Below are 26537 nucleotides of genomic sequence, written 5' to 3' on the forward strand. Positions count from 1 at the left end.
TCTTTTGATACCAGGATATAAATGGCTCTAGGATAAAAATTGTATGCCATTTACCCCCAAAATATACAGTAATAGCTGTAGAAAAGTGACATTTTAAAATATCTCAAATCACCAGAGCTCTGGCCAGTGAATTTAATTGTAATACTGTCAGCACAAAAGTTAGCACATAAAAGTAGAAAAACACAATCCCCTAAAATGTTGTCATTTCTCTTCAGGTACATGAATTATTTAAAAACTTCAAATTCATCAGAGAGGAACAAGTAACTAACGAATCAAAACTAATAATCTTTCTAATAATATTGGGGTTTAATAGAAAAGTTATAAAGAATAGTATTTGAGCACTTGGCTTAATTATAATTCTGTTCTGATGAGGCCAAGGGGGCAACATTTTCAAACATATGGACATGTTAAATATCCATACTAATGCGCACAAAGCACCTGGGGGAATTAACACTAAATTGGTACATCCACTCAAAAATTTGTGCTCTGTTAAAAGTGGGATAATGGTGTCACCTCTGTTTACAAGTCCTTCAAAAATTAGCTTTCAAATATTTTCTGCATCTTTCAACAAGTGAAAACATTAACAGGAAAACTACAAATGAAATATTAGAAAACATGTCAAGATGTAACTTCCTTTCCACATGCAGATACATGACAGTATTCCTTCTCTATAGGCAAGTTTATAAGTAAAACATAATTTGCTGGAGAATTGTTTGAAAACAATGCTGCCATATGACTTTTGCTTTTATTGGATACCAGTAAGAAGGACCATGACCTAGCAATTTAACCTAAGAGATCTTGCCTCACAAGTCAAGAGATACCACTTTATGAAAAAAGCAAACTAAACCAACACTTAGAACCACAGATGAGCTGAGATTAACAAATGCTTGCAGTGAAAAGGAAGTATTACAGAGTTCTGATTTGTAATAATAGTGCAAAACTCCCAGCTGTTTCCACTTAACCACATCACCTGTTATCTATACTGTATTGAAATAAAAGATCTGTAATACAGAGTTTCTATTCTGAGTGTGAAAGAATAGTACTAACTTTTGTATGTCCGTGATCTGTCAGATGTCATTCTCTGGAAGCCAAAAAGCTTCTGAAGTTCATAGTTCAGGATTAAACTGTATTTGCTAAGTATTAACATAGTATTTGCTATATATAGGAAATGAAATATATGAATATAGTAGCTTAGCCAAAATTATAGACAGGAAAAAAGATGTATTTAAATTTGATCATGATGGTTGACAATGACTACTGAAATCCATAAAATTCTGGTAATAATGGTTGTTAAATTGTATTTTATTACTAAGAATCTGGGTAAAATACACTGTTCACTTTCAGTGAGGAAATTGATAAAATGCCACTCTAAACATAAATTTTTTGTTTTTATTGAAAGAAGCGTTGTCAGAACTATATGTTTTTTCTTAGTTCAGAAATATATAAGAAAGTCTTATTTGCCAGCTTTACCAGGAACTGACAGCAGTGTCTGTGTCTTCCTTTCCCCAATAAGCAGAATAGTTCTAATGAAGGATAAACCAGAAAATATAAATTATTTTTGGCCTCTATCTTTGTAGGTGACCTTTGTTGCTTAGACATTGAGATGACAAATGACAGCTCTATTATTCTGGATTGACAATCAAAGAAGTGCCAGATTCTATACCCAGAGTGGATGACTGAAGTGTCAAAATTGCATAGGGAAGCAATATTTCACATGATAACTACTCCTTTAGAAATTATGCTCTGCTTTTCATATCATTATAAAGTTTTCACTTTAAATTTCTGTTTCTGGTTTGGTGTTTCTATTGCTCAGAAGTTTAAACAAGTCTCATTGGCTATTGACCTCCAAGTACATTCATGAAGTATGATACATGAAAGACTGAACAGGTGCCTGATTCTTCCACAACCTCTTTCATTTAATGCACCATTGAGAGCCAGTGCCCACCAAGACAAAGGCTTTAAGGAGCTGACATTTTACCAGCCTCTTCTGCTGGATGGCATCAGTGAGGAGGAACAGGAGCTGCATCTGGCCCAGAGAGCTTGGAGCCAGGATTCAAGGGCCTCTAATAATTTTTCTGGATGGCTTTAAGAGTTAGTATTAATCATTTTTAATGTCCCTACCCACAGTTTTAAAAGGCCAAAAAAAAAGTCCCCAAAACTCCCCCCCCCAAAAAAATCCAACATGGAGCTCTGGGAGGAAGAAGTTATAAAAGGAGGACATCATCATATACGCAAACTCACAGGAAGTGTTCCCTATTTAGTCTACTAAGAAATCATAAGAATTGTCACAGAATCTAATAATCTATTTCTGACAGTTCCCACAAAACAGATTTTCTTCAAAACTCTTTTTTAACTAAAAACTAATATAGATAGAGAGATGACAGAAAAGAGACGATAGATAATAGACAGCTAGGTAGATAGATGATAGATATAGAAATAGATATGTATAAAACAAAGTTTCAGAAACCAATGTTTACATTTTTTATTTTAGTCGATTTCATTAAAAAAGAAAGATTTTGATTGCTAAATAGATTTCAAAACTCACTAATGGATTGCAACTTGCAGCTTAAAAATATTGCACTGGGGTTACTGTGTATGTGTAGAGAGAGATTGTTCATGTTTAGTTTCAAAGTTTAAGGATGTAGACCTCTAAGAAATATGAAACTGAAACTGTGGCTTCTGCATTCTTTCTAACCTACGTAAATCTGGAAGATGTCTTGATGCTTTAAATAGCGAAGTAGAGACAACTCTGCTTAAAAACAGATACCTTGTGACATTGAGAAGCCTGCTCGTAGTAGCAGGAGAAGAAGGAAAAAGTAGTAACATAGATAAGGTTTAAAGCATTACACTACCTTTGAGATTTTCCCAAGGGTCACATAGATATTTTAACAGGAAGAGTGTGTGTTTTTGAGGTACATCAAGAAAATTTGCGATTGTTAGATCTGTAAGGCACCAGAGTTTTCCCACACCTTAGAAGTCATCAGTTCATCAAGGAGAAAGTCCACCTGGACGATCATAAGTCATCAATTCCTGCCACTGGGAAGAAGGCTTCCAAGGGCTGCACATCCCAGACCACACCCACCATATTCCCTCACTACCTCATCTCAGGTTTTTTATTACTAAAGAATAGCTCTTCCCCTCAACAAAGCTAGAGACTTTCAAAAACTCTTTCCACCTCCTCCATTTATAAATAATTATATGGTAGCATACATACCAGCATAGGCTGCAGCCTGCTGTTGCAGATGGTGTTGATACTGTAATCTCTAAACATGTCACCTATTGATTATTACTTTTATTTCTTATCACAGAGTGACTATCTCTATGGTCAGAAAGAATCAGCAGCAGTGAAAGACATCTATAAGTCATGAGGAAACTAGGGCCATAAAAAGAAATTTTTGCTGCCCTGGATACAGGGCTTTGGAGTCAGGGAAGGAGAACTTGCTTGCTTTCTGCCAGCAGCAAGGCTTCAACTAAATAGTAATGGACTGAAGTTAGAAATCATGTTGTGACCTAGTTCTAAGAAATTCTAAAACCAGATTTATTTACCTAGCTTTATTTTCCTGGGGCATTTTAATTTATCAGTGACTTGGGTTAATTACTCTATAAATTCTACACTTGACAGCTCAGCTTAAACCTAAGGAATCCAGAAGAAAATACATCAAAATGCAAAGACATCAGCCAGGTGTTTCTCTGTGTCTTCAGACTCTGACACACACATACACACATCTTGGAACATGTACGTACATGGACCTCAACCAGCTTGGAATCATCCGGGAAAGTGGGTCCTTGGAATGCACCATTCAGAGCAGCAAATATTCCTATTGCAGGGCAATGGATTCTAGAAATATTTTGGATGCTACCTATTAACATTATTTGTTTAAATTTCTCAAATAATTTATTAACAGATGAGAAAGAAGGAAAAATATTTTTTAGCTTAAAAAGAAGTCTTATCTAAGCAAGGCTATGTTGATGTCATTAAAAAAAACAAAAAAAAAACACCTTGTTTTTATGGCTAAAGGGCAGAAGCCAAGGAGTGGCTCACCACCCATCAGCACTTGATCCTTCTGAAGAGTGAACTACTACTGGAGAAGGAACATTGTTTTGTGGATGCCAGAGAAAATCAAGATGTAGTAAACTTTGGGGGAAAAAATTATTAATGAATTTCAAAGGTTCACACTTCTCAATTAGTTAGAAGGGTTTGTTTTTTTGCTTTTTTTTTGTTGTTGTTGGTTTGGGTTTTTTGTTTCCGTTTTTCCCAGCCATGCTTTGGAAAGATATCAAGACTTTACTAAAACCACAGCTCCCTGTGGAGTCAAAGCTAGTAATTAATGTGAGATGATGAAAAGGGGAGACATTGACTTAAGGCCCAAATATGGCTTTTTAGTAATGAATTTGGAAGTACCAGCTATGCAGACAGGATCTGGTGAGCAGAGACTGCAGCAGGGGCTGAGGGTAGTAAGCCTTTTCATGCCCCAGTATTGTAGGAACCCTGAAACACTCAGTGTGGCAACTGCAGCCAAACACAGGCAGCATGGGAGGGAAAAGCTACCGCTCAATGGAGATCCAGTTATGTACCTCCTGCTCTACCACCAAGTCAGGGACCTGAATAAGTCACAGCACCCGCCTTGGGGCCAGTATCCTCATTTATGAAATGAAAGGTTGTATCATCTACAAGATTCCTTGAAGTTTAGAATTTTATGACTCAAAATTCCTGAGCTGTGGTACAGATGCCTTCCAGATAAGGACAGTCCAGAAGAAATCTAATGCAAGCCACATATGTAATTTTAAATGTTTAGTAACTACATTAAAATATATGAAAAGAAACAGGTGAAATAAGGTTTTATAAAATTTTTACTTAACCCAATATGTCCGAAATACTGTTATTTCAACATGCCTTTGAAATCTCAAATAGCCATGTAACTTCAAGTGCTCAATAACCCCATGTTGGGAGTAGCTGCCATCTACCATTTTGGACAACACAGCTATAGACAGTAGTGTAAATTTTACAAGATAGGAAGGAAAAGGGGCTACATTTCTCTTTGATGCTCTGAGTCATGGTTCCAAAGCCTGGCTATTCACCAAGATTACTAGAGGAACTTAAAAAAATATTTCTGAGCTCATCCCATTCCTTGAGCATGGGTCATATCTTTAAAAATCTCACTAGATAAACCTGATGTGCAACCAGTACATTCCAGTCTGCAGAGCAGTGTTTAAAACCTCTTCACTGACCTAACTGAGGCTTCCTGCTGTTCAGAGGTAGGTGGAATAAGGGAAGCAGTGATCACGTGGTTAGCGGCCCCTCCAGAGACTCTCCAGAGAGGGAGCATGAGGGCTATCTTCTGTCTCCTGTGTGAGCTGGAAGATTTCAACACGAATCCTGACAGCATAGGGTGCTTTCAGTTATTGAGGGCAATTTAACTTTTTCAAGTTAAAATGTATTAAAAAAAAAAAACAAAACAGTGAGCTGATGTTGCAAAACAAAGGTGGCCAGATGCTATTCTGCCAGGACGTGTCCAGCTGGTGACTTGATGGAGCTGCAGCTGTGGTTATCGATCTATTTTTGAGCCGCTTAACATTTGTTTGTAGACTGGTTGCCCTCAATCTAAGACATTATCACCTTCATATGTCTTCAACTGAGTGATAACAGAGTAGTTGGGAGAACTTATCAAAGTGAAGAGTCCCATAATACTTCCATTTTACTGACAGAAAAAAAAAATGGGTATACATATCAGAAGTCTCCCTTCTAGACTTCCAAAATCATTTAAGCATGGACAAAGGAGGCTACTAGGGAATTTTCAGAAAACATACAAGTTGAAATTAGGTTGAATGAGCCCTAGCTAATGTTATCCCAAAGGAAAAGCAAAGGGGTCTCAAGTGCATCAATAGATGAGGGTATCTGTGGCCTAAATGGAGCAGATGATTTAAAAGTATCAGCCAAAAAACAATAGGTGAGACCAAAATGGTGATGTAGGAGAATACAGCCTCCATCCCACCACAAAAATCAACAATTAGACAGCTATCCACACACAAAAACAGCTCTGGGAGAGCTCTGGAGTCCACTTAAGAAACCCTAACAGCACAGTGGAATGAAACACCTAAGAATAACAGCACCAGAAGAGAACGAAGACAGCTTCACTTTGCCTGTTACCATCCCATCCCCTGGCTGGCATTGCTCAGCACCAAGAGTGAACTTCCCAGCTAGAAGGAGTTCCCTTTGTCAGGAAAGGAACAGCTGAGTGAGCAACTTGCTTACCCAGCCTTTTGGAACACTATACAAAGGTCCCACTTTGGTCCCCCCTACCTAGACAGGCAAAGTTGAGACAAACAGAGACAGCTAGGAACAAGGAAAAAAAAGCAGGGGCTACCAACAGCAGCTATGCAGTAGAAGCAATTGCAGTTACAGTGACCTGATATGCAGACAAACCCAGCAGATTTTGCCACTGAAGAAACTAATGGCCAGCACAGTCACAACAGACCCCCTGCAGATTTCACTAGCTTTCACGCAACAGATGAAAGGTGTTCTCATTCATTGATGCCGGTCACCTGAGTCCCTCCCTACTACCTCCCCTCCCCACCCCGACCAGAGCCCAGAACGAAACCAGCAACCAGCCTAGGCCTCTGCAACTCGTGAGTACAAGATTCCCACAGCTGCCCCCACTGCCATGTGCACATTCAAGTCTAGCCCCTCCAGCCATGCACTTTCACCCACTGGCCTGATGCCCATCACAAACCTCCTGAAGGGTGCATACCTAGGGGGAAATTTGGAGACACAGAAGAACATGCTAACAGCCAGGGCCCCTGCAGATTCTAGTGAACATGTCATTGGCTCCTGGCCCCCACCACTACATTACGTGTGTGTTTGCAGCCAACCCTTACCACTACACAGGTACCTGCAGCTGGCCCCCACAGCTGAGTGTGTGCACACCACCAGTTCCAGCCGCCCTGCTGCCTGCCCTGGTCCCTAGCCACTGGACCTAGAAGTACCACTGAGGACCCCAGTAGCCCTTGCAGCCACTGTGGACCTCCTGCAGTACTCACCAAGCACCACACCATTGTCAATGATGTGGACCCCAGCAGCCTGAGCCAAAGAGACATCATCTCCCCCTAAGAACCCAGTGCTGCTACACACCCTCATGCTTGGCACCCTGTACCACTAGACCTGGGACCAGAGTACACTTCAGTGTGCCCCCACCCATAGATGAAAGTCTTCCCTAATGAAGTCAGCCCATAAAACCCAGATAAAGTCAGCCTTTCTTCAAACACAGACACCTACCCAAGGCTACAGGGTACACAAAGAATTAGGGAAACATGACTTCACCAAAGGAATACAGTAAAAGCTCTAATAACTGGCCCCAACGAAATGGAGATCCAGGGATTGCCCAACAAAGAATTCAAAATAATTATCCTACAGACACTCAGAGAACTATAAGGCAACACAAATAAACAATTTAACAATATCAGGAAAACAATACAAGAACAAAATGAGAAGTTCAACAGAGAGAGAGAAACATAAAAAAGAACCAAACAGAGATTTTGGAGCTGAAGAATACAATGATTGAACTGAAGAACTGAATAGAGAACTTTACAGCAGCCTTGATTGAAAAAAAGAGAGAATCAATGAGTTAGAAGACAGATCAACTGAAATTATTCAATCTTAGGAGAAAAAGAAAAAAGAATAAATAGGAATGAAGAAAGCCTATGAGATTTATAGGACACCATTCCAAGAAACAACGTTCATATCATTGGAGTCCCAGAAAGAGAAGAGAGGGAGAAAGGGGTAGAAAGCTTACTTAAAGAAATAATGACTGAGAACTTCCCAAACCTGGGGAGAGATTTGGACATCTAAGTTCATGAAGCTAATAGTTCACACCAAATTTCAATCTAAAATGATCTTCTCCAAGACACATTTTAACCATCTAAAATCAAAGACAAAGAGAGATTTTAAAAGCCCAGCTAGGGAAAAAAAATTTCTCTCATATAAGGGAACCCCCATAAGGTTATTAGCGATTTCTTAGCAGAGATCTTGCAGACCGGGGAGAAATGGAGGATATATTCAAAGTGCTGAAAGAAAGAAATTGCCAACCAAGAATACTTTACCCAACAAAGCTGTCCTTTAGAAATGAAGGCAAGATAAAGACTTTTCCTAACAAACAAAAGCTGGAGTTTATCTCCACTTGCAAGAAATGCTGAGAGTGTATAACCACTTGAAAGAAATGCTGAAACAAGTGGATACACAATATAAAAGTAATTTCTATTATAGGTAAACTATAATATCAAAAACATAAACGGGTGGAATAAAAGGGTAGAGTTGTTCTATGCAATAAATGTTAAGTTGTTATTAGCATAAAATAGACTGTTATATCTATAAGCTGTTTTATGTAAGCCTTATGGTAACCACAAAGCAAAAACTTATAGTAGATTCACAAAAGGTAAGGAGAAGAGTATCAAAGCATACCACTATGGAAAATTGTCAATTCATAAAGGAAGGCAGCAAAAGAGGAAGAAAGGAACAGGGAACTAGAAAACACCAGAAAACAGTTAATAAGATGGCATTAGTAAGTCTTTACCTGTCAGTAATTACTCTAACTATAAATGGAATGAATTCTCCAATCAAAAGACATTAATGGATTAAAAAAACAAGACCCAACATCTTGCTTACAAAAGACTCACTTCAGCTTTTTAACACACATAGGCTCAAAGTGAAAGAATGAAAAAATATATCTCATGTAAATGGACACCAAAAGAAAGCAGGGATAGCTATATTTATATCACACAAAATAGACTTTAAGACAAACATGATAACAAGAGACAAAGGTCATTATATAATGATAAGGGAGTCAAGTCATCAAGAAGATATAACAGTTATAAATACATATGCACCCAACATTGGAGCACCTAAATATATTAAGCAAATACTAACAGATCTGACAGGAGAAATAGACAATACAATAATAGTAGGGGACTTTAATACCACACATTCAACAATGCATAGATCATCCAGGTAGAAAATCAACCAGGAAACCTTGGATGTGAAACATACTTTAGGGCAAATAGACCTAATAGATATATACAGAACACTACATCCAACAGCACCAGAATACACTTCTCAAGTGCACACAGAACATTCTCCAGGATAGATCATATGATAAGTCACAAAACAAGCCTTAGCAAATGGAAGAAAACTGAAATCATACCAAGTATCTTTCCTGACAACCATGGTAAGAAATTAGAAATGAATAACAGGAGGAAAGCTAGAAATTCACAAATATGTGGAAATTAATCAAAACACCCTTGAACAACCAATGTATCAAAGAAAAAAATCAAAAGAGGAATTTAAAAATATCTTGAAACAAACTAAAATTGAAACACAACATATCAAAACCTAAGGAATGCTGAAAAGGCAAGTCTAACCTATATTAAGAAAAAAGAAAAAAATCTCAAATAAACAAGCTAATTTTGTACCTCCAGGAACTAGAAAAAAGAGAACAAACTAAGCCCAATTTTAGCAGAAGGAAGGAAATAACCAATGATCAGAGCAGAAATAAGAATAGAAAAACAATAGAAAAGATCAATGAAATAGATTGAATTTTTGAAAAGATAAGATGGACAAACTAGACTAAAAACTAAACCAACTAATAAAGCAGTCTAAGAAGGTAGACTAACTGAAGAGAGAGAGAGAGAGAGAGAGAGAGAGAAGACTTAAAGGATTAAATCAGAACTGAAATAGGAGACATTACAATTGATACTACAGAAATATAAAGGATCGTAAGAGACTACTGTGAACAATTACATGCCCCCAAACTGGATAACCTAGAAGAAATGGATAAATTCCTAGAAACATAAAACCTACCAAAACTGAATTATGAAGATATAGAAATCTGAACAAATTAATGAATAAGAAGTTTGAATCAGTAATCAAAAACCTCCCAACAAAGAAAAGCCCAGGACCAGCTGGTTTCACTGGTGAATGATACCAAACATTTAAAAAAGAATTAATGCCAGAAAAATATTATCCTTCCTGAGGTGAAAAGAGTGAGTTTCTTGAGCTGCTTCCCATTCTGACAGAGTTCTAACTGAAGTTCTTGTAAGGCCTTATTGTACAGCAATTCCATAAGCTTCATGGTTCCCTTATTGTGCAAACCTTCCATCCACTCTCTCTTAAAACAACTTACCCCTTTTGAGATAGCAATGAGAGTGGCAACTCTGTTTCTTGCAACTGAAAGAGCCTGACTTGAGAACGAAAACTGGCCTGCAGAGCAGCTGTAAGGTCTACATGAGGTTATGTGTCTAAGACCAAAGAAGCACATAGCACACAAAATGCTTTCAATCAATACATAAAAATTTACTCATTGGTTGGAAATAAAAACGTTTTCCAATCTCCTTAATTTTTTTAAAAAAGGATTTTGATAATTAAATTTATATAGTCTAGGTCAACATTTACTTAATGAATCTCCAATCCTTGCCTCACTTCTCAAGGACAAATATGAGGAAGACTGTTCCTGTGTAGACTGCACTAATTATTATGTTCATTCTTTTTAAGAGAAGGACTATATATCAGAAAATATTACCTCTACATATTGCTGTAAATATAGGTGTATATTTAAAAGCTATCTGAAGTCTAGATTCTAGAAAATGATATTACATCACTTTTTAAAAGCAGATAACCATTATGATTCAGTATCTGAAGGCTGCTTCCATATACTCTAAAACCTTTTCTAAGAATCTAAGAAAACATATCACTATGTTTAGATTGACTCTAAGACTTTTTAAACTTAAAATAATAATTATCAAATTATTTTACATTAGCCATTAAAGTTCACAAAAAGCAAACATCTTTTTTTTTTTTTTTTTTTTTTTTAGCAAACATCTTGATAGAGAAGCTCTCATCAAAGGAGAAAAATTATAAAATAAGCCCCACATCTACCCGAGTCCCTCTATGTCACAACGGCAAGTGTCCTATGGATAGAGACAATCAGATCTATGTTCAAGTAACAGCTGTACAATTTATTTGCTCTATAAGCTCAGGAAAATTACTTAGCACCCCCCAAATCTCAGTTTTCTGGGGATATTAATGCCCATCTTTCAAGGTTATAAGGATGAATGTAAAGTGTTGGACACAATGCCAGACAGAGTGAATGCTCAAAGGTAGCTATTATTATTAATGAAACAAAGTCTACTTAAAGATTTTACTGATAAACATTTATAAGATTTTCTGGAAATTAAGAAGGCCTTCATGAAGAAAGATATTTATTCCCAGTAACTATCCATGACATAAACATGTTAATTTGGACTACTACAAAGGAAAATATCCCCAAATTTTCCATTAAATATTACCTAACACACACTCACACACATGATTCAACATCCGCCCCCCAACACACACACCCTTAGTAGTTTTTCCATTTCTCAAGAGGAAAAGTAGAACATAAAGTTCCTTCTGCTTAAACACAAATTAAAGGTCATTGTCAGGTCATTTGTAAAAGTATCCATCAGTGTTTATACAAAGACAAACCCACAGAGATATACACTTCCATGTACACACATACACACAAACACATTTACTTATATGTATACTTGAACCATAAATTAGTAAAGACCTAGGTTTTAGTGCTTAGATAAATGAATAAGGTGGTGGGGAAGCCCAAACACTTATGATGACCACAAGACTCATGCCTTTCTTATTCTTAATCGTCCCCGATGAACTTGTCTGACAAACACATTCCACAATCCCACAGATTATTCTGGAGAAGGGGAGAGAGAGAGAGAGAAGGAAGGGAGAAGGAGGAGGGAGAGGAAGTGGAGAGGAGGGAGCAGGGAGAAGGGAGGAGGAGGAAGAGAATAGAGGGAGGGAGGGAGGAAGGGATGAAGGAAGAAAGAACAGAGGAAAGGAAGGAGGAAAGAAAGGAAGAATCCATGTGTAGGGCATGTGTGTGGGTTGGCTTGGCAAGCCAGGTCAGTTTTGGGAAGCCAATTTTTTGCCCACCCAAAGCTTGCCCATACTTGCCCTAAGGTTATGTTGTAAAACGGCTAGTGATTTCTCTGCCAGGCATGTTATTGGAATGAGTGAAGTTCCAGACCCGACTAACATTTTCTTCTTGGCCCTCTTACTTCTTTAGCACAAACATCTGGGCTGTGGTGGTTTGCAGTGTGCTCCTCAAAGAATCCCAAAGTTCCTGCTTTTTGTTTCTCAATTTCCTACTACCCAGTTCCAAAGCTAGTGACCTCTATCCTGTCTAGCAGTAACCCTGTAGATTTTTAAGTCCTTTTGCCTTTCAGAACCACCATTCCTGGCACAGCTACCTCCATGCAGAGCCTAGAAATTAGGATCAATGACCCATGCCAATTTAGTACCTATTGAGAGATTCTTCTAGGGCAGGTACTTTATCATCTGAGGCAGCCCTGTGTTTGAGGAACCTTTATGATTGAGCAAAGAAATGGTTCTAACTGGTCATTTTAGTTGAACTTATCCTTGGACATAGTAACAGGGAAAGGTAAGGTCTGAAAAAACTGGTTGTGCCCAGGAAGCTATGTGTAGATAGATAATGTGTAGTTAGATAATAGCCGACTCACACAAAGTAACAATCAGCAAGGCACCATTGTATATTGATACTGATTCCAAGAATATATAAACACCAAAATCATGAAATGTTACAGCTAGACATCTAGTTTGACCCTTTTGTTTTACATATTTATGGACAAAATTGAGGTCTGGAGATTCTAACTAACTTTTCCCAGATGATGGGCAGAGACTGGAATGAGCTTTGGTTACGGTCCAGTGGAAACTAGTTGTAACCAAGGAGGTTACACACAATTAGTAAAGGTTTAATGATGGGACCTGAAGTTCTCATAAACTAAAAAGCAGCACTCTGGAATAGGAGAACTTCAGTCACTAGAAAGGTGTGTGATAAAATGTAAGAGACAACTCTCCAGGTTCTACCAGAGTGGAGACGAACATTCAAGACCTTTATCTCATTCCTAGCTTACCAGGGAGCTTTCTAATTACAAACTCAAATCCCTAAAGCCCTGGGATTCAGAGTATACTTGATGACAGAGAGGACTATTTTAATCAGCAAAGACTGATCATCTGAATTAAATTGATAAACCTGTTTCTAAAATTATATACTTGAGGACACTGGATTCATGAAAAATTAATCCAAGATGGTCAATAACCCTTATTCTTTTTCTCTTTTTGTGGAACATTATTAAAAATTTCAGTGTATATGTAGCTATTTCATAAGGAGGTAAAAATAATGAAGTTATTAATAAAGAACACACATTACTATAATAATATTGTAGTAGAACGTAGTTGTGATATACTTAGCCAATAAGAATAATAATATAATCAGCTATAAAAATGGTTCTTAGAAATTTAAATGTTAATAAGGTTACCAACTTAACACGTTTCTTAAATAAAAAAATAAAAGTTTTAAAATGTGATATGAAGTATCAGATTTATTTTTATCTTCTACTATACTCAAAACACACTGTTTTCTACCACAGGTACTAGCAAGGGTTACTCTGTTGCTGCCAGGAGATCTGGGTATAGAACAGCCAAACTGAGATCAGACGACTATTTGGTTAAAATAAGGGTTCTAAGACTGTGGATTCATGAGACTGGGGATTCAGCAAGGAGAAAACATTCACATCTCTGTTACAGGAAAGTTATTAATGGTGTTGACTATTTGGAAGAAAAAAGAAAGACAAAAAAACCCAAAATTCATGCTCAATCACAGCAAATGTTCTACTAACCACTATGTAAAAACAAACTATAGTATCGGTAATATTAGCCAATTTGAGTAGCTTTTAACACAGGAATAAACATTCTTTTCTAAGAATGTAAGTTCTGTGTAAAATAATACAACACAGAACAGAGACTGGGATGTTTCGTGGGACTTTCAGGGCTTTCTTTCTTTCCTTTTTTTGAACAGAAGGTATGCCAGGAAAATCATTATATAATAAAATAGTCTATCTTCATCATGTCTAAAGTCATGAAAAACACCCAGATATTGCTCTACCTTTTTTCTTTACTTGGAGGCTGACAGTAGTGTACGTGTTCAGTGAAAATACACATGTGGAACATAACTCCTCTTTGAGAATTACCATGACAACGGTGAGGACTTGCCTGATGTTTACAGAGCCCTATACTTCGCTGTTTAAGGACAGTCTTAAATATCATAATCACCAATTTAATACAGTGTAATACCTGACTGGATTCTTTGCTCTCTCTCAAAGAGGAGACAATTGTGTCAGTGGATATTTTTATGATTAATGGGCTAATGATGGTCTGTTTAACACTTTTCCCTGAGAAAATGTGGGAGAAGTCAAGACCCTGCAAGTTCTAAAAGTGATTGGCTTATCCAGGCTTCTCTGAAGTAAGCTTTTGTGATATGAAAAAGAGATTCAAGTTTCTTTCTCTGAAGAATGAGTTCTGATATAATTATGCTTCTTTAAAAGAAGTTTATTGCCAGGAATTCCCTGGCGGTCCACTGGTTAGGGCTCTGTGCTTCCACTGCAGGGGGCCTGGGTTCGACCTCTGGTCAGGGAACTAAGATCCCACAAGATGCATGGCACGGCCAAAAAAAAAAGTTTATTGCCACAGAAGTTAGAGAGTAGAAGGTTTCTGCTCTGTGAGGAAGTAAGTATATTGACACTACATTGACCTTCATGCTAGTGCTCAGCTAATCCCCTTGAACAGTTTTTATTAAGGCATTTGAAATGGCCTGATCACTTTACAATTTTCTTATTATCCTATTTTTTTAGGACACATTAAATCACTTTGAAATAGAGAAAAAGTAAATTATAAAATTTTAAAATGAAACAGATTTGGGTGACTTAATCTCTTAAAGTTTATGAGCTCAGAGTAATCTTTTAAAAATTTTATTCATGTAAACATGAAACAGAACTAATATATAATCCATTCTTCTTAAGGCAATAAATAGGTGTTGGAGCTTCTAGTTATGAACACATGAGGAGACTGATAAATCCTCTCTCCAAAAAGCAACCATAGAGCTAGATAAAATCGACAAAAACAATCATTGTAGCAGCACTCTGAAAACGGACCAAAGGCATACAACAATCTGTGAAGTGTTTAGGTTTGACAAACTGCTGAACTTAGAGTAAGAATAATTAGAGTCTGTGCCATTCTATCCTAAAGCTGCTCCCACCCTGCCCTGCTCGCCTATTCCTCCCCTGCCTCCCACTCTGCCCTCAGTAAGAACAGAAGTTTTGTAGAGGCAGGGCAGCTATGAGGACTGGCCGCCTGTCAACCTGGAGTGGTGGCAGACAACCCCTCCCAGCAGCACTCTTAGTGAAAGTGATGATTTCACTTAGGTGGGTGAACAAAGAAAGCTAAGAGCTCTACCAGTCTGAGCTTGTGGTCATGGTTGAGGCACATTCTTGGCTGTGTATATGTGGTGACTAGAGTGGACCAAAGATAGTCACCCACTCTTAGCCAACCCTGGAGCTGTGTGCATGCACAGAGGAGATAAGAAAAGGCCCAGTGTAAAGTAAAAGCTGGAGCGGGAGCAGACTTGGGAACAGCCTGAACTTTGAATGAGCTCCCCTACACACACAGAGGTTCACTTGCAGAGGACAGAAGTCTTACTGGCTTAAGGTGTTGAACACAACCTCTGTCCAGTCACTCAGCCATGTAGACAAAAGGACATCCTAAGGAAACCAGGCTTAGAATAAAAATAACTGTATGTGTGTGTATGTATGTGTGTGTGTTTGGGGGGGGGTGTAGATATACTATATACACATATATATAACTCTGCTCAGTTTTAAAATATATATATACATACATAGATATATATGATATATATAATGTATAGATACATATAGATATACATGTATATCTATATTTGTATACATATATCTATATATTTTTTAAACTGAGCAGAGACATCAGCACACGCAAATGGCAGAGGAGAAAATTTTCACAAATTTAGCCCAGGCAAGTTACTAAACAAGCAAACAAAAATCCACAGCAAAAATAACCTTCAGAAGTAAAAAAATAATCAGAATCCAGACTCATTGAGATATATTGTCTAAAACATCCAGTTATGTAGGGCTCTGTGGCACCATGGATAGCACATTGGACTTCTAATATGTCCAGTTTTCAACAAAATGATTATGAGATGTGCAAAGAAACAAGAGTGTGTGCCCTATATTCAGGAAATAAAGCAATCAATAAAAACATTCTCTGATTGTCACCAAATGTTGAATCTTGCAAACAAAAAATACAAAACACTTATTCTAAAAAGCAGCTATTTAGTTCAAAGAACTGAAGTAAACGATGATTAAGAGTTAAAGGAAAGTATGATAGCAATGAATCAACAAATAGAAATTCTCAGTAGGGTGACAGAAATTAGAAAAAAAGAATGAAATGCATATATTCTGGATTTGAAAACTAAAATAAAAAATTCACTAGAAGGGCTCAATAGCAGATTTAATTAGGCACAAGAAAGAATCAGTGACAGATTGGTAGAAACTATCCCAACTGAAGAACAGAGACCTGTGGGACAACATCAAGTGTACCATCATCCAAGTAGTGGGAGTTCCACAAAAAGAGGAGAAAGAGAAGAGAGCAGAAAAATATTTGAAAAAAATAATAACTGAAAACATAGCAAATTTGAGTAAAAACATTAATCTGCATATCCAAGCGTCTCAATCAACCCCAGGTAGATAAACCTTCTGCATGAAGCTCTCCTCCCTGGTTTTTTGTGGTTGTGTACTCTCATGGGTCTCCTCACACCTCCATGACTATTCCTCTTGTGTACTTGTCTTTCTCAATCCTTTTTGTCTCAGTGAATGTATTTTAAAATCCCATGCAACTCATCTTTCTATACTATACACTCTCACATAGAAATTCTATCCATTTTCAAAAACTATCAGTAAAGAGACTTTCAAAACTTATAACTTCTGTATTTCCACTGCCTGGTTAAATACCTCTTCTTGGGTATTTCACTATCTCCCTAACTGCAGAATGGATATTCTTCTGTTGTTCCATATTTCTATAACATTATTAGCACTAAGAGTGGGCAACAGGCAACCTGAAACCTCAGTTACCTTTGACTTTCCATCTCCCCCAATGTACTCAGTTGTTAAATCCTACCAATTCTACTGACAATTGTCTCCTTCCTAGTCATTTCCACTACTACTTCCTTAGTTAAGGATTTCATTACTTTCTCACCCAGATTGATCCTACAGCAATAACTGGCTTTCATGACCCTGTTCTCTTCTCTTTAATCCATCCAAAACACAGTAGTCAGATTATTATTTCTAAACCATAGCTCTGATCATTTCACTCCATGTTAAAACAGCAAAATGATGGTTTCCCATGGCTCACAAAATAATATCTGAGTTTGTTAACAGAACATTCCTTTCAAAACTATATTTACCACCTCCTTTCACCAACCTCCAATTGCAGTTCTGAAAAAAAATTTTGAAGACTGTTTTCAATTCAACTGAAATAAACCATGAAGTTTAAAAGAGAAAAAGGAAAGTTTATTTTTGAAAAAAACATGAAAAGAGATTATTATTTGTGGGTGGGTGCATGTTCCCTGACAACTTGTAAATGTTCTAAGTTTTAACATTATGTAAGTTCTTGGAAGCGTAGAGTAGCCACATCAGCTATGGGAGAGGAAAAGTTTGGGACACGTGGCCATGGGATATGGTGAACAGATGGATAGGGCTGGGGTGGAGGATCCCATCCTGGGCTTTTTCAGCCAGTTATAGGCAAGAAGACCAACTAATTTATCTACTGACAGGAGCAAGTTACTAGTAAATGGATACAGATGAACAGAGATTCTAGCACAGGGTGCATGAGACAAATAAAGATTAGAGGAAACATTTCTGGAATACTCAGTTTTGTTATTTGTAATCATAGAGGAATGTACAGTTCCAGATGGACCTGGGCAAAGATGTCTAGGAAAGCCCTCAGAGGTCCAGACACCCTTGACAAGGGGAAGCTGGAGAATCTTGATTAACTGGCAAGAAGCTGCTTTGTTTTATAAACATGCTGCTGCGTGTACAGTACTTTGTTGGAAGGTGGAAAAAGCTTTCTATCACTCTACAGCTTTGTCAATAGAATAAGCTACATGGATTTTGCAAATTAGGTAACAAAAACCTTGCAGATGCTGGTTGGGTGTGGGTCAAATTGTTTAGCTAAGCTTTCCACTCTCTCTGTACTTACGCCAAAGGCAATTTTTCGTTCAGTTTATGAATTATAATGATTTCTGAATTTAAAGGACCAAAATTTAAAACATTTCACTATGCAAGGATGCATATTAATTAAAGATAAATAGAGCCAGAAAAGTAAGGTTAATCAGGACACAAAACAGAGGTGTGAAGAAAAACAAAGCTCTTGTTTTACAGAAAGGAACTGATGAAGTTTACTCTCTGTGGTTATGGTTGTTTCTCTTACCTGACAGGATCAATGTAATTATAAAATTTCTGCTGCAATTGCTGAAGATAATTGTCATGGTTATACCAAATTTTATTATGTCCCCCCAAATTGCTAAAGGTGTTATTGAATACAGGAGTAAAAAGTCTATATAAATCAGAGCAGACTTAACATATTTGATATCTTCAGAGCCACTTCTAAAAAAAAAAAAAAAACCAAATCACATGGGACATTTTAGCTTACAAATAGTGATTAAGAAGTATGTAAAACCATTTTACCATGGTGTATCTGAAATCTCAGACTTCATCAAAGCACAATTTTGTAAATCTTTAGCCTTTATTTGACCTCAGGACTCTCTCTAATCATCAGTAATACCAATGCTTTTCATTTTTTCCAGATTAATTCTGCAATAAGAGCATTTCCAATCTTAAATGATGAATAATGACACTGTTGAAAAATTTAGCTAAAGTAAATCCTGCACAAAACGTCTTTTCTTATATATGTTTTCCTCATATATATGAGGTACTGCATAGCATGTCAGTAGGGAGCAGGGGTTTTGGAGTCAATTTACTTAAATTTATGTACCAGCTCTACCGCTTATCAGCTGTGTGACATTGAGCAAATATTTATTGTGTGTGCCTCAGTTTTCTTATCTGTAAAACAGAGATAATGATAGTATTTACAGCTCATAGGGCTACTGCATTAACAAAGATAAAGTCTAAACTTCGACATTATCAATATATCACTATCATTAGCTTATTCTCTTTATAGTCATAAATATTTATATGTATCACATAGTCATTAATGTTTTTGCATCAAAGACTATGAACTTAGCCTAAAATACAAACATATTTTGAGCACAATATAACGACACTAATAGAATTTGATGTTATTTTTTTCTTTAAAACATGCAAGTAAATACAGCAGACCACATGTCACTCAGGTATTTTAATATTAGTTTTAAAATAATGTTTCTTTCTTTCTTTTTTTAACATCTTTATTGGAGTATAATTGCTTTACAGTGTTGTGTTAGTTTCTGCTACACAACAAAGTGAATCAGCATATGCATACATATATCCCTATATCACCTCCCTCTTGCATCTCGCTCCCACCCTCCTTATCCCACCCCTCTAGGTGGCCGCAAAGCACGGAGCTGATCTCCCTGTGCCATGCAGCTGTTTCCCACTAGCTATTTTACATTTCGTAGTGTATATATGTCAATGCTACTCTCTCACTTCGTCCCCATGTCCTCAAGTCCATTTTCGAGGTCTGTGTCTTTATTCCTGTCCTGTCCCTAGATTCATCAGAACCATTTCTTCTTTTTAGATTCCATATATATGTGTTAGCATACAGTATTTGTTTTTCTCTTTCTGACTTACTTCACTATGTATGACAGACTCTAGGTCCTTCCACCTCACTACAAATAACTCAATTTGGTTTCTTTTTATGGCTGAGTAACATTCCATTGTATATATGTGCCACATCTTCTTTATCCATGCATCTGTCGATGGACACTTAGGTTGCTTCCATGTCCTAGCTATTGTAAATAGAGCTGCAATGAACACTGTGGTACATGACTCTTTTTGAATTATGGTTTTCTCAGGGTATATGCCCAGTAGTGGGATTGCTGGGTCGTATGGTAGTTCTATTTTTAGTTTTTTAAGGAACTTCCATACTGCTCTCCATAGTGACTGTATCAATTTACATTCCCGCCAACAGTGCAAGAGGGTTCCCTTTTCTCCACACCCTCTCCAGCATTTATTGTTTGTAGATTTTTTGATGATGCCCATTATGACTGGTGTAGGCGATACCTCATTGTAGTTTTGACTTGCATTTCTCTAATGATTAGTGATGCTGAGCATCTTTCCATGTGTTTGTTGGCAACCTGTATATCTTCTTTGGAGAAATGTCTATTTAGGTCTTCTGCCCATTTTTGGATTGGGTTATTTGTTTTTTTGATATTGAACTGCATGAGCTGCTTGTATATTTTGGAGATTAATCCTCTGTCAGTTTCTTCGTTTGCAAATATTTTCTCCCATCTGAGGGTTGTCTTTTTCTCTTGTTTATGGTTTCCTTTGCTGTGCAAAAGCTTTTAAGTTTCATTAGGTCCCATTTGTTTATTTCCATTTCTCTAGGGGGTGGGTCAAAAAGGATCTTGCTGTGATTGATGTCATAGAGTGTTCTGCCTATGCTTTCCTCTAAGAATTTTATACTGTTTGGCCTTACATTTAGGTCTTTAATCCATTTTGAGTTTATTTTTGTGTATGGTGTTAGGAAGTGTTCTAATTTCATTCTTTTACATGTAGCTGTCCAGTTTTCCCAGCACTACTTATTGAAGAGGCTGTTTTTTCTCCATTGTATATTCTTGCCTCCTTTATCAAAGATAAGGTGGCCATATGTGCGTGGGTTTATCTCTGGGCTTTTTATCCTGTTCCATTGATCTATATTGCTGCTTTTGTGCCAGTACAATGATTCATTGTACTGGCAATCAATTACTTGATTACTGTAGCTTTGTAGTATAGTCTGAGATCCAGGAGCCAGATTCCTCCAGCTCCATTTTTCTTTCTCAACATTGGTTTGGCTATTCAGGGTCTTTTGTGTTTCTATACAAATTGTGAAATTTTTTGTTCTAGTTCTGTGAAAAATGCCATTGGTAGTTTCATAGGGATTGCATTGAATCTGTAGATTGCTTTGGGTAGTATAGTCATTTTTCACAATGTTGATTCTTCCAATCCAAGAACATAGTATATCTCTCCATCTGTTTGTATCATCTTTAATTTGTTTCATCAGTGTCTTATAGTTTTCTGCATACAGGTCTTTTGTCTCCTTAAGTAGGTTTATTCCTAGGTATTTTATTCTTTTTGTTGCAAGTCATAAATGGGAGTGTTTCCTTAATTTCTCTTTCAGGTTTTCCATCATTAGTGTATAGGAATGCAAGAGAATTCTGTGCATTAATTTTGTATCCTGCTACTCTACCAAATTCATTGATTAGCTCCAGTAGTTTTCTGGTAGCATATTTAGGATTCTCTATGTATAGTATCATGTCATCTGCAAACAGTGACAGTTTTACTTCTTCTTTTCCGATTTGTATTCCTTTCATTTCTTTTTCTTTTCTGATTTCTGTGGCTAAAACTTTCAAAACTATGTTGAATAATAGTGGTGAGAGTGGGCAACCTTGTCTTGTTCCTGATCGTAGAGGAAATGATTTCAGTTTTTCACCATTGAAAATGATGTCGGCTGTGGGTTTGTCATATATGGCCTTTATTATGTTGAGGTAGGTTCCCTCTATGCCTTCTTTCTGGAGAGTTTTTTCATAAATGGGTGTTGAAGTTTGTCAGAAGCTTTTTCTGCATCTATTGAGATTATCATATGGTTTTTCTCCTTCAATTTGTTAATATGGTGTATCACATTGATCAATTTGCAATATATTGAAGATCCTTGCATTCCTGGGATAAACCCCACTTGATCATGGTGTATGATCCTTTTAATGTGCTGTTGGATTCTGTTTGCTAGTATTTTGTTGAGGATTTTTACATCTATGTTCATCAGAGATATTGCCTGTAATTTTCTTTTTTTGTGACATCTTTGTCTGGTTTTGGTATCAGGGTGATAGTGGCCTCGTAGAATGAGTTTGGGAGTGTTCCTCCCGTTGCTATATTTTGGAAGAGTTTGAGAAGGATAGGTGTTAGCTCTTCTCTCAATGTTTGATAGAATTCGCCTGTGAAGCCATCTGGTCCTGGGCTTTTGTTTGTTCGAAGATTTTTAATCACAGTTTCAATTTCAGTGCTTGTGATTGGTCTGTTTATATTTTCTATTTCTTCCTGGTTCAGTCTTGGAAGGTTTTGCTTTTCTAAGAATTTGTCCATTTCTTGCAGGTGGTCCATTTTATTGGCATATAGTTGCTTGTAGTAATCTCTCATGATCCTTTGTGTTTCTACAGTGTCAGTTGTTATTTCTCCTTTTTCATTTCTAATTCTGTTGATTTGAGTCTTCTCCCTTTTTTTCTTGATGAGTCTGGCTAATGGTTTATCAATTTTGTTTATCTTCTCAAAGAACCAGGTTTTAGTTTTATTGATCTTTGCTATTGTTTCCTTCATTTCATTTTCATTTATTTCTGATCTGATCTTTATGATTTCTTTCCTTCTAACTTTGGGGTTTTTTTGTTCTTCTTTCTCTAATTGCTTTAGGTGTAAGATTAGGTTGTTTATTTGAGATTTTTCTTGTTTCTTGAGGTAAGACTGTATTGCTATAAACTTCCCTCTTAGAACTGCTTTTGCTGCATCCCATAGGTTTTGGGTCATCGTGTTTTCATTGTGATTTGTTTCTAGGTGTTTTTTGATTTCCTCTTTGATTTCTTCAGTGATCTCTTGGCTATTTAGTAGCATATCATTTATCCTCCATGTGTTTGTAGTTTTTACAGTTTTTTTCCTGTAATTGATATCTAGTCTCATAGCGTTGTAGTCAGAAAAGATACTTGATATGATTTCAATTTTCTTAAATTTACCAAGGCTTGATTTGTGATCCAAGATATGGTCTATCCTGGAGAATGTTCCATGAGCACTTGAGAAGAAAGTGTATTCTGTTGTTTTTGGATGGAACTTCCTGTAAATATCAGTTAAGTCCATCTTGTTTAGTGTGTCATTTAAAGCTTGTGTTTCCTTATTTTCATTTTGGATGATCTGTCCATTGGTGAAAGTGGGGTGTTAAAGTCCCCTACTATTATTATGTTACTGTTGACTTTCCCTTTAATGGCTGTTAGCATTTGCCTTATGTATTGATGTGCTCCCATGTTAGGTGCATAAATATTTACAACTGTTATATTTTCTTCTTGGATTGATCCCTTGATCATTATGTAGTATTCTTCTTTGTCTCTTGTAATAGTCTTTATTTTAAAGTCTATTTTGTCTGATAAGAGAATTGCTACTCCAGCTTTCTTCTGATTTCCATTTGCATGGAATATATTTTTCCATTCCCTCACTTTCAGTCTGTATGTGTCCCTAGGTCTGAAGTGGGTCTCTTGTAGGCAGCATATATACGGGTCTTGTTTTTGTATCCATTTAGCCAGTCTATGTCTTTTGGTTGGAGCATTTAGTCTATTTACATTTAAGGTAATTATCGATATGTATGTTCCTATTACCATTTTCTTAATTGTTTTGGGTTTGTTATTGTAGGTCTTTTCCTTGTGTTTCCTGCCTAGAGAAGTTCCTTTAGCATTTGTTGTAAAGCTGGTTTGGTGGTGCTGAATTCTCTTAACTTTTGCTTGTCTGTAAAAGTTTTAATTTCTCAGTCGAATCTGAATGAGATCCTTGCTGGGTAGAGTAATCTTGGTTGAAGGTTTTTCCCTTTCATCACTTTAAGTATGTCCTGTCACTCCCTTCTGGCTTGCAGAGTTTCTGCTGAAAAATCAGCTGTTAACCTTATGGGGATTCCCTTGTATGTTATTTGTTGCTTTTCCCTTGTTGCTTTTAATATTTTTTCTTTGTATTTAATTTTTGATAGCTTGATTAATATGTGTCTCGGCATGTTTCTCTTTGGGTTTATGGGACTCTCTGTTCTTCCTGGACTTGATTGACTATTTCCTTTCCCATGTTAGGAAAGTTTTCAACTATATCTCTTCAAATATTTTCTCAGACCCTTTCTTTTTCTCTTCTTCTTCTGGGACCCCTATAATTTGAATGTTGGTGTATTTAATGTTGTCCCAGAGGTCTCTGACACTGTCCTCAATTCTTTTCATTCTTTTTTCTTTATTCTGCTTCCTGGCAGTTATTTCCCCCATTTTATCTTCCAGCTCACTTATCCATTCTTCTGCCTCAGTTATTCTGTTATTGATTCCTTCTAGAGTATTTTTAATTTCATTTATTGTATTGTTCATCATTGTTTGTTTTCTCTTTAGTTCTTCTAGATCCTTGTTAAATGTTTCTTGTATTTTCTCCATTCTGTTTCTGAGATTTTGGATCATCTTTATTATCATTACCCTGAATTCTTTTTCAGGTAGGTTGCCTATTTCACCTTCATTTGTTTGATCTTGTAGGTTTTTACCTTGCTCCTTCATCTGTGACATATTTTTTTGTCATTTCATTTTTTTTTTTTTTTGATGGGTGGTGCTCTATTCCTGTCTTACTGGTTGTTTGGCTTGAGATGTCCAGCACTGGAGTTTTCAGGCAGTTAGATAGAGCTGGGTCTTGGTGCTGAGATGAGGACCTCTGGGAGGCCTCACTCCGACTGATATTCCCTGAGGTCTGAGGTTCTCTGTTAGTCCAGCAGTTTGGACTCGGAGCTCCCACCATAGGAACTCGGGCTAGACCTCCAGCCTGGGAACCAAGATCCCGCAAGCTTCGTGGAGTGGTAAAAAAAAAAAAAGGAAGAAAGACAGAAAAAATAGTAGTATAATACCAAAGAGTAAAAAACAAAATAAAATCAGAAAGATAAAAAATATATTAGCAAAAATAAAACTATAATTGAAACAACTGCAATAAGGTAAAATAAAACCACAGCAGAAAAAAGAAAAAAAAAAGGGCAGGGGCAACAAGCCAAAAAGAGAGATAACTAACAAACTATAAAGAATAAAATAAAATTAGAAAAATAAAAGATTTATTGGGAAAAATAAAAATATAAAAGAATCCACAGCAATGAATCAGCAAGGTAAAACAGAACCCCAATCTAAAAGAGGAAAAAAGAAAAAAAAAAAAAGCCTTGGTTATGAGGGCAGAGTTTAGGTGGGGTGGAACTTAGGCAGGGGTGGCGTTTAGGGTGGGGTGGGACCTAGGCAGGTGGGGGGTGACGTTTGAGCATGCGGCAGGGCCTAGGTGGGGCGACGTTCAAACGTGGGGTGGGGCCTCTGCTTAGGACCTGCATATAAGGGGAGAGGCAGCACGTGAAAGGAGGGCCTCTGGAGTGTGGGGTTCCGGAGTTTGGAGGTAGGGCCCTGAGTGAGGGTGTAGGTGCAGGGCTTGGGTTCTGCATGGCAGGAGGGAGGCTCCGAGGGCACAGGATTAGGCCCAGGATCCCAACAGGCTTCCCACTGCCTAAGTGGACAGGGAAAGCACTGCCCCGTTCCCTTCCGTTCCTTTGCACCCCTGTCCCACCGTCTCCCCGTTTCTTTATTTTTAACACAACTTTTATAAATTATAACATTCAGATGAGCAAGATTTTGGCTAAAATTAATTCTATCACATCATTTAGCATCTTGTAGCTTGTATATCATCTCCCATTCAACTGTTTATATGTCTAGGTCATCATGAACCTTTTCAACAGGAATGTATTTTCTGTTCATATACGGCAAGATACCTGTTTTTAGATTTTTCTCCTATAAAGAGTTGATATCTGAATACAAATGTAGGACATACGCTGAACATAATTCTGAGAGAAATGTTTATGTGTAGGTGCACACAGAAGAGGAGAAGAAAACAAAACTTTCAGTAAACTCTCTGGGTATAGTTGGTGAAACTTAGGTAGTATATGAATGAATAGAGCAACAAGAAGTGGAATTATTTGTGAATCACTTCAAATGTAAAGATGAAGTAGAATCCTTTATCTTTCAGAACATGATTTAGCTTTAATTCTGCTAGAAGGTAGCAGAGTGATTTCAATCTTTCTTTAAAAGAGATAAAATGGGAATTTGCGCATTCTGAGTCAAAGTGTCAAGGATAAAAGTTCATTCATTCATTCAACAGACATTTGTGTGATATGCTGGGAATATAAAGGCACAAAGATAAGAGATTTCCCTCAAAGATATTAGAATCTAATAATGAGAGACACATGTGTAAACAGATTAGTGCAATAATGTTCACTAAGTAAATACAATACACTAAAAGAAAGCAGCAAGGGTAGAGATCAACACAGCAAAGAAATGAACTTCTTTCACAGATCACAATATTTTCTAAACTGCATTGTCTTATCTCTGGGTGAGGAGCAAAATGCATGAAATAATGTAATTAGAGTGATATTTTTAAATTTGTAAAAAGAGAAATTTATATATTTATTTTGAAAAAAAGAGAGGATAGCATTTTAAAAGGATGCTTTTATAGATATACTGAAAAGAATATGGCGTTGAGAGTTGGAAAGACCTGGTTTAGATGCTGGCTCTTCCACTTAGTAGATTTATAGATTTACTAAAGATCTTTAGCTTTCCTGA

At 36.9% G+C, this 26537-nt stretch overlaps 1 long non-coding RNA gene across 2 annotated transcripts in view; it reads right to left on the reverse strand.

The window, feature by feature from the left end:
* Window positions 1-24861: 24861 nt before the first annotated feature.
* Window positions 24862-26537, reverse strand: part of LOC132375962 (uncharacterized) — a 40678-nt gene continuing 39002 nt past the window's right edge. For both annotated transcript variants that reach the window (XR_009506177.1, XR_009506178.1), the window contains exon 4: window positions 24862-25063. This is a non-coding gene — a long non-coding RNA (uncharacterized LOC132375962). The remainder of the gene's footprint in view (window positions 25064-26537) is intronic.

Source organism: Balaenoptera ricei, chromosome 12 (assembly GCF_028023285.1).
Source record: "Balaenoptera ricei isolate mBalRic1 chromosome 12, mBalRic1.hap2, whole genome shotgun sequence".
In the NCBI taxonomy this organism is placed as follows: Eukaryota; Metazoa; Chordata; class Mammalia; order Artiodactyla; family Balaenopteridae; genus Balaenoptera; species Balaenoptera ricei.